At 38.1% G+C, this 12,261-nt stretch overlaps 1 protein-coding gene across 1 annotated transcript in view; it reads right to left on the reverse strand.

Annotated features, from left to right (window-relative positions):
* The window catches only part of LOC124155161 (atherin-like), a 240,402-nt gene that overhangs the window by 53,745 nt on the left and 174,396 nt on the right, over window positions 1-12,261 (reverse strand). The window contains exon 4 of the mRNA XM_046528878.1: window positions 4,537-4,661. The gene's annotated coding sequence lies outside the window, so the exon portion shown is untranslated. The remainder of the gene's footprint in view (window positions 1-4,536; window positions 4,662-12,261) is intronic.

Here is a 12,261-nt window from a genome sequence, read left to right on the forward strand (position 1 = left end):
GCGCCACAAATTTTCACTTTACACACATATCAGGATCAAGTTGGTTTGGTGGCTAGAGTGTTGGCTTCACACCCGGCGGTCACGGTTTCAAATCCTGGCGGTGGCAGTGAATCCAAGAGACTGCGCGATCCCTGCTTGAATATTGTGTGGAGGACATTTCAAGCGCAACACTCTGTCCATCAGATGGGATGTGAAGCCGTGGTCCTCCTTTAAGGGCTGGCTAAAGCCGACGCCGGGTTTCTCTCCACCCTTCCTACCATGCCCTTGCTGAAGCTCAAATGACCTCAGCTATCAGTCGCCTCCTCCAAATACTATATCTACCATGCCAAAGTTTTCTATGTATCACGATTGATCTCAACAACATTTGCTGTATGTGTGTATTGTGTGTCAACTTAAAACACGGAAACGGGTTTTCTTGAGTATCAAGCTTTTCCTTCTTTTATTTAATGCTTTAGATTTTTGAGGACATTGAATAACTAAGCGATTGCTGTGTTGCAAATTGTGCGATTATAATTGAAAGAAAACATTAATATTTTAGCTTAATTAAACGAGAGCTTTGAGCGAAACAGCAATACGATCGCGAAATCTCATCCTTTTTTGAGATTGACTGTTTCATGCAATTATTATCGCACATTTTCGTCCAAACTTAATCGTTTAATATCCTTAGATATTCCCAGAATTGAATAAAATGTCGTAAAGGCTCGACGCAGAAGAAATACCGTTTTCATGGAAACTGCAAAGTGAATCCAAAAAAGTTAGCGTACCATGCTTCAGTAACTTAGGAGTTACGACCCCTTGTTTATGGACAACATTCCTTAAAATTTTCTCCCGTAACACCTCCTGAAGCATTGCTGATTCTTCTTGAAACGTACTGTATATTCCCATGTGGAGTGGAAGAAGGTTTAAGCCGAGATGGAGGGAGAATCAGCGAAGGGGCGGTCTTGAGGAGGAATAGAGGTGGACAAGAAAACCTAATTCTACAAATTTAATTATTTTTGCCCCTGAAAAGAGGAGCGTAATGACCCGCTTGGTAAAAGATTTAGATTCTGATCGGAGTGTACCAGGTTCAAATACCGGGTCAAGACTTTAGATTCTGCCAAAAAAATTCCACGTTCGTGCATCTCTCCATTTCCAGGGTTTTCACCGCGTTTTGTTTTCAGAGGTGATGACAGTTTCGCCAGTATTCCACCATGCATCTTATGGTCGAAGTGATGATTTCCGTGTTTTCGCCACGTATATAAACGCGGCGAAAACCCGGGAAATCGAGAGATCCACGAATTCTGAACACCACGGAAGACTATGAGACAGCAAAATTCTTCGTTGTTCGGGTGGCTCTGGAAAAGCAGCTCCTTTTCCCTGATTATATACGATACCAATTACCAGCGGCTTATTCTGGGATGAGATTTACCCTCACCTATGCGAACGAGCCTAGGAGTTGAATCGCTGACAGAATAACTGAATCCTTTAAAGGAGATGGTGTCAGCTAAGGCTGTAAAACATTATGCTACCAGCCAATGGGTCAAAGTTCGATTCACGGGAGGAGCCTAGGGATACGTCAAGCATAAAATAACTCGCGCTGTGAAATGGGATATTCAGGATATTTAAAACTTATACGAAAGTCAGTTGTGAAACATCATCCACGCTACCTTCATACAAATTTTTTAACTTAGTTACGAATTTTCACAATAGTGCTGATTAACCCTTCAAGCGCGGCAGGCATTTAATTAAATCCCATCTCAGCGGCCGGATGAGATTTAAATGACTTCGCCTTTTCGGCATACTATCATTCAATAATTTATATCTTTCATAATATACGATCGGTATCGTAGAAAATTTTTGTAAACATGCGTATTATAATGCGCTACTATATAATAATTTTTCGAGCGATTGGAAAAAATATTTATTGTTTTATGTATCTCTTTTTATGAACTAATGAATAAATTTTCAATTTTGAAAGATTTTTATTTGGTTTCGAATTAGCTACGAGATCTCTAACATTCCATGCATTTAAAAAATACAATTACATGATGTAATTTAGTTATTAGGGGTTGAAAATTTCATAACAGATTGGATACTTTCGATAGGATTACCCGTTTCGCCTACTTGAAAATTTACCACTCCGCCCACTTCTCTGACTTAGTTCCATTATTACCGTATCATTTCATATAGGTAATCACATGATAATGTTTCAAACGTCAATATCCAAATATTCAAATGATTTACCTTAGAAAATCTGCTCTGACATGATTTGAAGCAATCCAAACATAATCCCACTGCACATTTTTCACAACAGTACACGCAAACTCTTCATTTCCCATGTTACGCACTAACTGCACACCTCCTTTGAGACTTTGATTTCTTCCCAGCTGCAGGAATTGTCTTTAGGAAATTAATTTTTGTGAGTCTTGGTACTAAATTGTGTAATGATTGACGGCCAAGTCCAAACAGTTCGTATGACGTTGGATATTTCAAAAATATTATCTCGCCCAATGGCACGCGAAATGATAAGTCAAATTTTTATACGTGTTTTTCCTGTGAACAACATATGAATTTAGGACTTCCTCATTCAATAGTCTCCTAAATAACTTCATACATCACTTGTAATGGCGTTTTCTTTCCATTACGTACGAATGCAATAACAGGTCCTTGAAATTCACCCCACCAATGATTTTACTATAGCCTAACACACAAACAGACTTCCGAGTCTCTTTTTTGCCTTTCAATACTATTCCCATTTCGTAGGATCCCCAATTATAAAAAAATACCACACACAGGAAGTACACCCGATGAGAATTTCAGCACACTGCCTGAACGAACACCACACAGCATGAATGACTCTGGTGGACTGAAGCTCGTGGTTTAGAAGCTCCCTCAAGAGACGAGAAAATATCTCGAAGGGGCCCTGGTATACGCTGACTGTTTAGATGGAATCTTATCTTCGTTGATTACTGTCCAGAAAAAAAAAAATAAATGCAAAGCGAAGCACATGGCCCCTTCGCTTAGGACGCTTAGGACTAACGAGGCGGACCAAACACACTTGGGGCTCGAGGTGACGACAAACAAGGAGAAGACGGAGAGATAGCATTGAGCTTCGAAGATACCGTATCTCAAGCTAAAGTAGCTGACCCTTCTAGACGTCTCTCAAGCAGAAAAGGCGGAAGTTTTCATGATAGAACAGCTGAAATAAGGCGATGAGTTTTTGGACCGAAGTCGTCAAGGCGCTGGTTTAAAACGGAATTTTATCGAAGCATTTTTTTTAATCTTGAAGGCATAAAACCGCTATGACTATTTTATTGGAAAGGAAAAACTTTTCTTCAAAAGATAGAGTAATTAGTTTTAATTTATCATACAATATCTGGCGGAGAAAAAATATTATAAACAGTAGGTCAGGAAGCGTACTGGGTACGCATGACGGCGGCATACGAAATTTAAAGGGCGCGTACTGGGTACGCATGACGGCGTTGAGGGGTTAAATTTGGACTAGATTACGCCGAGAATGCATTTTACATGTATCAAAGCAATGCGGAAGTAACACTTGATTACACTGCCCACAAAAACTAAGATCCCATCCAAAAACCCTTCGCTCAAAGAAAATCGGAAGAATCTCTAACTGAGAATGCATGGAAACAAAGTCCAACGAGAGACTTAAGTAAACTGTTGCATGAACACCAACTAGTTCATTTAACTACTTCCATAGGATTGGCGGTATAAATTTCCCGAGAGGCCATTAGCTGCCTTCCGGGAAGGAAGATGAGGAAACTGTGTCTTAATTGAAACACAATATCAAGAAGTGACGCAGTTTCCGTACTGCTGGAAAATTTCATTCAAAGTTGGCCTTCCCAGAACACTCCATGACGTGCAAAAATACTTCTGATTCGCTACTAGCTATTTTCTTGCACAACAAGCAACAGGGCTCCATGAAAATTGACGACACTAAAAAAGGCGAACTGAAGAGCAATTATATCGAAAGCATCGAGAATTCTGACTCTATGAAACATCAGTAAATGCATGATTGTACATGAGTGTTGTGCCATCAATAAGTTACAAGAAAATGGTGATCAAAATATTTAACCTTTTTTCTGCAAAACAAGATATGATTATGACGTTTCGTTTTCAGGTCTAAATGGTTAAAACTGTGATTGACAAGGATGTGAGAAAGTGATATTGAAGACTAGTTTTTCAATACATTCTTTGATTACAATACATTTTACCGTTCGCCTTTCTATAATTTTGCAGCTATTATTGACCAATTAATAACCGGGTAAGTCATATTTTCTTAGCAAATAATAATTGGACAGTAATTAAAAAACTTTTCTCTTTCTGTAAAAACGTGGTAAGATTGACGGAAAAATGAACGTGCAAGTTTAGTTTCAATCGTAAATAATAATTTAAGCTGCCCATCAATTAGCGGATATAGACTATTATCTCAGCTCATATCATTTTCTGCCATTTCTCCGAATTAATTTTTGCATATGGTGGATGTTGTACTGATAAGCTCAGTAAACAAAAATAATGAAATGAAACAAAATAAATTACCTGATTACCGGGAGGGCAATTGAAGACTATTCATTTGGACGCCCATCACGAAGTCTTCGCTCTCCGTTCAGCTGTACACTGGCACGTAGAAATACTGCTTGAGCTGTACAAATTGGCAACGAGCCCTGAAATAATAAAAAAAAACCATCATGAGGTATTTTTTTGCGAATAAAGCCATAGTGAATACTGAAAGCTTTTTATTTAAATAAGAACAGGGACATATTCCAGAAATTCTAGGTTACATAGTCTGATAATCAATGCAGAATGCGACAAAAATGATTTAGAGAAATAGAAAAAATAAACTGATTTTGGACAGTGGTGAAACAGCTATGCTCATTTGCGTACCTACATTAAATTTTTTTATATTAATTAAATTAATAGGTAAAAGATATGAATATTACTAGATCACATTTAATTCAGACGATAGTATCGTAGCACCCACAAAAATTAACAGGTAATCAATTCCTTCAAAGTCATGTTATTTTTTAACCCAAAATTTATTTCTAATGACAGGGAAACGGAATTTTTTACTTAAGTATTTTACCGGTTAATGTAAGTCTGCATGGAGCATAAGCGAATATTTCCGCCCATCTCCAATGCGCATTTTTCAAAATATAAAATCAAATGATGTTTAAGCAATAATGGAAGGAATGGTGCCTCGTTTGACAGCAGGTATCATCTTAGAATTTCGGAAAAATTTGATGAAAAAATGGCATTAACCTACATTACACAAAATTTCACATGCTAAATCAACAAATTGCACGCAGCTACACCCTTTATTAGTTTTAAGCGTATTGGCAACAAAAACACCGAATGTGAAAATGGGCATTAATTATGGGACAAAATCAGTGTTATCTTTGAAAAAAGCAAATATAACACTATAGAGGATTCTTGTGTCGGTCTTTGAATTTGTTTTCGACCACTGCGACTTGAAATGGATTTTTAAAAAAGGCGCCACTCGCGTCCGTGATAGGCACAAGGGATATGAATTTCACGTAGGAATGAGTAGGAGGGACATTTACCAAATCTAATGAACCGTTGCTGTTAATCAAAATTTGTAGTGGACCTCCCCTTTGGAAAATAGATACGAAATGCCAAAATATTGAAATGGGGCTTTTTCAGAGCGAAATTCATGGAAGACACGACGAGGTAGTGAGGTGTCTGAAAAGGGTCGGAAAGAGAGGTGGCCCACCCAAGTGAGTAGGTGTCAGTGTTTTTACGTGATTGAGGGAGAGAGAATGCGGGCGGCGAAGGGACATTTTTAAAATGCTAATGAACGACTGACACACAAAAGTTAGAGCTAAAGACACCAGGATCAATGTGAGGGGGAATTCTTGCGCTAACCAACAATTTTTATTTATTCGAACGTAAGGGAACAATGAGGTCGAACAAACAATGGACTGGTCTTGAAACGTGGGCTGCAAGCTAAATTTTTTTTATCGATTCAACCTCAGAGAACGAGATATTCGAGTTTATTTTCATCCACCCCAAGCCTGTTTTATATGGTATTTCAAGACTGCGTAAGCTAAAGCATTGATCTAAGCGCATTTGGAGGTGCGTAGGAAGACTAGAAAACTTGACTTGAAGTAAACACCTGCTAGAAAACTTGACTTGAAAGTGAGGATGCTCAATTTCGCGCTAGTGTTCATGTAGTCTCCGAACCACTTCGTATTTTAAGATCTCATTAAATCCGGTTATTTCATCATACTATTAAATTTTGGATGTTATTATAGGTCTTCTTTACAAAAGATAACGTTGGTTGTGAGCTGATGAAGGCTATAACTAAAAAACTAGAAAGTAGAAATTATTGGCCAAAACTTTCTATTGAAAATTGATCGGGCCATAATGATTTCATGACTAAAAAATCATAAAAATATGATAAATAAATAAGGAATTCTTAAGCCAAGGGACTCATCAGGACTAAAGAAAATTTGAATACCCTGGTTTCTACAGATGTTTCTTGACCAGTATGTTGCAAAAAATAATTGATTACTTCAGAAGTAACTTTGTAGAAATATTGATCACTCATGATGGAACTTTCATTGCCTACAGAAATTTTACCAAAAAATTACTCAATTCACTTCACCACACTGGCATTGTTTTGCGCCTACCCATGTGTAACAAATGACTTTGCTATAGTGTGGTTTAACGCTTTGCACTATTTAAAATAAAATCTCTTCAGAAATGACTATTTTTATTATTCCATCAAGATACAAACAAATGGTAAGGTGAAAGCTCCAAAGAGGTGGAAAATGAAAATTATGCAACACAAGATTTGCCCCTGGAGTTACTGACGCGAGGAGCAAAAGAGGCGGGAGATGAAGGCTCGGGGTAGAGAGTGAGAGAGAATAATTTTGGTCCGTGGGATCTACATGACCGTGGACAGGCCCTCGGTCACGAAACATCTTCCCGTTGAGGCTATTTCGCCCTCGTTGACGTCGATGGGACACCCCCACTAGTATATAAGGACATGCCTCTCGACAACACACGCCACGCCACTGGACCCCAAAACTCAACGTCTCCAGGCTGCGGGAGGAGGTCAAGCCCGGGCGGGAGGCGAGAGCGCGCGGTGGCCGGCGCTGAAGGAGACGCCCCAAAGGTCGATGGATCTTCGTCTCGCGACGAGAGAAGAAAGGGCACTCGGAGAGAGCGGTGGTACATGCGGGACAGAACACGAGTGGGACGTAATCACTGCGGTCCCCATGGGAACGCCAAGAAGGAAGATGTTTTCTCAAGAATAAGATACAACCTACTGTTGTTGAAGACGCTAATCAATATAATGCTTTTTGTAATGCATACAAAGAGGGTACAAGTTAAATTTTAGCATACTTGTACAGAAATTGTGAAAGTACTTGTACCCTAGAGGCCAAGGGGTACGAGTACAATTTTTTATAATTTTGAAGACAAGTGCAGATATTAATGGTAGGTGTGGTTATACTCAGTATTGATGTAGCAAAGGAATACAATGGAATCCCTGGTAAGTGTATACATGTAGATTCAGTGATTCACTTGTATCCTTTGCCACAACAGTATTGTGTACCCCACCAACTATCTGCACTTATCTCTAAGATTGCGCTTGCACCCCTGGGCTCCTAGGGTCCTCGATCCTTCAACATCCTTTAAAACCTGTCCTCAGTAACTCATTCGAGTCCGGCCCCTGCCATTCTTCCCTTCCACCTGTCCTTCTACGAATGTTGTCATCAGGCCATCATGTTTCATAGTGTGACCAACTAAGCTGTCTCGTCTTCGGCTTAAGGTTTTTAGAAGACTTCTCTTTTCTTCCACTCATCTCAGCACTTCCTTAATTCATTTTTACTTGCACGGTTGGTCCATTTTATCTTCATCATTCTTCGGCAGCACCACATTTCGAATGCTTCCACTCTTGATTTCTCTGCTGCTGCCGACGTCCGACCCTCGCTTCCATAGAGAAACATATTCCATATGTAGTACCTGATGAGTCTTTTCTTTAATACTATGCTTGAATTCTCAACTGTAAGAAGATTCTTCTTTTCGTAGAAAGCTATCTTCGCCTGCGCAATTCTACTGACTGTTTCTTTCTTGCTTTTTCCATTGTAGGCAATTCGACTTCCCAGGTAAGAAAACTCTCCCCTTTTCAAGCTTATGCTTCCCCAGATTAATATTGTTATGGCCTCCTTTTTTATATTTTTCGTTTTATATTAATCTATAACACGATTGATTCAAATGTGGGGTTCTATTTAAACTTTACATGCGTTTCCTGGCGTGCTATGTGAAGAAAAGTTTTCCAGGGTAGACCACCAGGTGAGGTATTTAGGCTTGGATGACTATTCAATGACTAGCTCTGACCAAAACAGCTCACATGCTGATGTACGCGAGAAAATGTCACCATTAGTTCTGATTTATTTTCCCCTAAAATGCAATTTCTACCAAAATTCAGGGAAAGTCAGTTTCATGTTTACAGCATATATTAAATAGAATTTGTATGCCACTGCGTTATATTCGATCGAAATATCCGTCACAGCTGAGTCAATCCAATGCCACAAGTGGGTGTTGGATGGAAAACTTTGCTTTCCTCCTAAGTCCCTGGAACAAGCGGTTTACCAGGAAAAATTTGTAAACTCAATGGGATTACTTTAGACGAGCAACTATATCATTGGGACATTCAATCATTTTTTTTGTACATCCATTTTTTCTTACTATATGCGTGAGGTTGTTGGCGGTGAAAGTTGTAGGTGGTCGTTTAGCATCGCGGCTTCCTAAATGGGGATAACTTAATGAAAAAAATCCCATCCCATCCTGCTGTAGATGTTAATTGGAATGATTAAGCAGTCGCGCAAAGGTAGCAGAAGTATGCAAAGTTTATTTTCACGCAATCAAACAAATATATGAACAAAATATGGACGAAATCTAAAATATATAAGAAATTTATCGATATTTCTCCAAATCTTGGCGTAAACAAAAAATACCATATTTGTTTCGCAATAGGTCCTTCGCCGGACCTCACGCCAATTATTCAAACCCTCTTTTAAGTTCTTCCCTGATTGGCTGGCATTTTAACGGACGAATGATGTGTTTATGGGGTTACCATACTAACGATAATGGACACTTTTCTGATCCGGATGATAAGCACTCTGCGGTTAAAGCCAGAGACAATAATAGCATTTCGATGTCGGGTAGTTGTGCTTTATTGGAATTGTTAAGTTTCACACTTTTAACTGCCATTAATAGAAGCTAGTGCTCGATAAAATTGATTTCTATAGATCTGAATTTAAAATAACGTAATTAAAAATGATAGAAAAGGAAGTCAAGGGAAAATCAAATTGAATTATCAAATTATGTATTATTTTTAAATTAGGAAATCAGACGTAATATTTAATAAAACATTTTGGATATAGATAAAAGAACTGATTTTATCCTCCCTAATCAATATTAGTAAAATTACTCCGAAAATAATTGTAAGGTAAGTGTGGGAAAATAACTAATACCGAATGTGCCAACGGAAATAAATTAATTTTGCTAAAGCATTCAAGGGCACAAAATTACAATACCACATGTTTTCGAATTTAAATTTCAAATATCACTGTTGAGAGCGAGAAAAAACTTTAAAATTGTGATTCATAATTTTGAAGGCAGCAAATTTATGGTAATAAATAAATCGAATGAAATCCAGTAGGGTAGATGTAAAGGAATTGAAATCGCACTGAAAACCTTTTACCCACGAATAAAAGGGGAGACCGATAGCTGAAAAACAAACGCGCGACAGTATCGGGTCCCGTTAACTGAATTATGACAGTAATTGATTACTGGACGTTTAATTATTTTATCGCCAGGGTGTGACCACAGAATATTGCCCGACGGTTGCCATGGATACAATCTTTTCCCGCTTTGAGTGAGAGGAACGGTAGCGGAATCGTACGAGGAGAGGAAATTAATAAAGCAGGCAGATTTATTATGCCTCTTTATATTTTTTTTGACGCGAGGATTTGCCACTGCAATCCGCTTTGAAAAATAATAATAAAAGCAAAGGGTCATTCATCGTGATCAAATATTCCTTTCAAGGGGATGGCTTTTTATCCTTCTCTCACAAATATCCGTTCATTGTCGATACTGCATTCATCAAATTCCCCTCGGTTCTCAATAATGATTACTATACTCATTCCTAAGGGGTTTCTCGTTTTATGCCGTGCTGTTTTATGGCGCGTAAAAATACATAAACACAATGGTCATAAATAATCTTACTGCTCGAATGAATTCACGGCCAAAATATCTTTTGATTCCGAGCCCCCAAAATGACCAATGGAGAGATATGAATGACACGCAAGGGAAAAATTTCACCGGGGCAAGAGTGAAACAGGTTGCGATCTCAGGGTATTAATTTTGAAATGAACAATAAAAATATCCCAACGAATGCCGTGCCGTTGCATTCTCTTGGCTCTTGCCTGACGAATGTAAATGAATTTTATTTCCATTGATGGGGCGAATCCAAAATGTTTCCTGTCCTTTTTTTGGCTTGAGGAGAGATATTAGCGCCTTGGCAATATTCATACATTCGGTTATCAGGATGAAGCCTTTAAATCAATAGGTAGGTAACTTTTGCACTGAAAATGAGATCTCTTTCCGATGAGGAACGGTGTTGATAAAATAAACCTGAGCCAAAAATTTAATTAGCCATGACAGTGCGAGATGATGGAAGGGTAGATTAAGAACAACTATTAAGACATCGAATCTCTAGCTTTTTATGCATCGAAATAATAAAAAAAACAATAAGTGCCATTAATCGATACAGTGGTTTCATTCTACGGATAAAAATGGCACCTAGCCGTAAGTGGTGAATGAGCTAAAATTAAAAACATTCTTACTGTCATCAGACTTATCCTTCACGTAGGTTACGGATTACAGTCATATTAATTGTAATTAATTCATATTCAAATAAAAGACGTTAAAGTCATATCTAAAATCGCAACATAGTTGAGGTTATTTCATGAGGTGTTACGAACCTCAGCAAGTACATGCAGGCAAATTTCGATAGTACCAAATAATTTCGGTTGCTCAAGTGGGGTGATTCTAATTATAATAACCGTGAGGTAATTCTATTGACTCTAAATAATACTGAAGATACCCAAATTTACATTAGGAGCTATCGGTACATTAAAGTTCTCGAAGTGACGCTAGTATGATGAAAACTGATCGATAGCTTATTATGATAATGTTGAAGTTCAACTTTACATTATTTGAAAAAACAGAGAAAACGTACGATACTGAACTTTCAAAGATTTAATGGAATTTAGTTCATGCAATTTGGGTAATGAGTGCACCGTCAAAGAGTGGTGCAGGCCAAAATTTTATGAGAATGGTTTTCTTACTATATGAAATACTTTCAGGAAGCTGAACCTACGAAATCACTTACGTCAACCACCATTTGAAAAGCCTTTGAGAACACACGGTGATAACAGCAATAATTGACATAAGAAAAAAGTCAGTCAATGACCAGTTGATATCCATCGACTATTTAAAATTTCTTAGAGGAGGTGGTTTGCATGCACAAAAAAATTGAAAAGTACGTTTTTTCAATTCTTTGCTCCTCTGTACAAATTTTCATTCAATGAAACTTGAGTCACTTTATATGAAACTTGGCGATTTTTAAAGCACAAGTACGTGAAAAAAAACTGGAAACTCATGGCTATTGTTATCTGTGTCATAGGATAGAAAAATAAGAGACAAGAATATTTAACAGATAATTGCCAAGGACGATAGTGATGTGTTAAATGGAATAAACAAGAAATCAGAGGGTAAAAATGCGGCCTGACTGGGACATAAAAACATGCATCACATATATGAATATGTAGACATATCTGCTCTGCATGAGTACTTGATGAATAATCAATTTGTCCGGGGTTGAAGATATTCGATTATAGAGAACGTTCATTTACATGTCCATTATCACGGGACTCCTGATATCGTTAGCTGCAGGCAGTGCTCCAAAATTGAAATCCTGATGCACCTAGTAGGGACTATCCTCTGCGTTGGAGGTCATATCTCAAGTTATTACAACTGCTCCTAGCTGCTAGCTGCACGTCCTCATTACTCTTCAACTCGGCGCAGCTTTATCAATCTCATTACTTCCATAGATCACACTGAACGTACGCCAGAGCTCTGTCTTTACTTCTTATATCGAGCCGAGCATTTTCATCTCCTGTTTAATATTACGTTCTTCTAATGCACAATATACAAGCATCAAAACTATTT

The sequence above is a fragment of the Ischnura elegans genome, chromosome 3 (genome assembly GCF_921293095.1).
Source record: "Ischnura elegans chromosome 3, ioIscEleg1.1, whole genome shotgun sequence".
In the NCBI taxonomy this organism is placed as follows: Eukaryota; Metazoa; Arthropoda; class Insecta; order Odonata; family Coenagrionidae; genus Ischnura; species Ischnura elegans.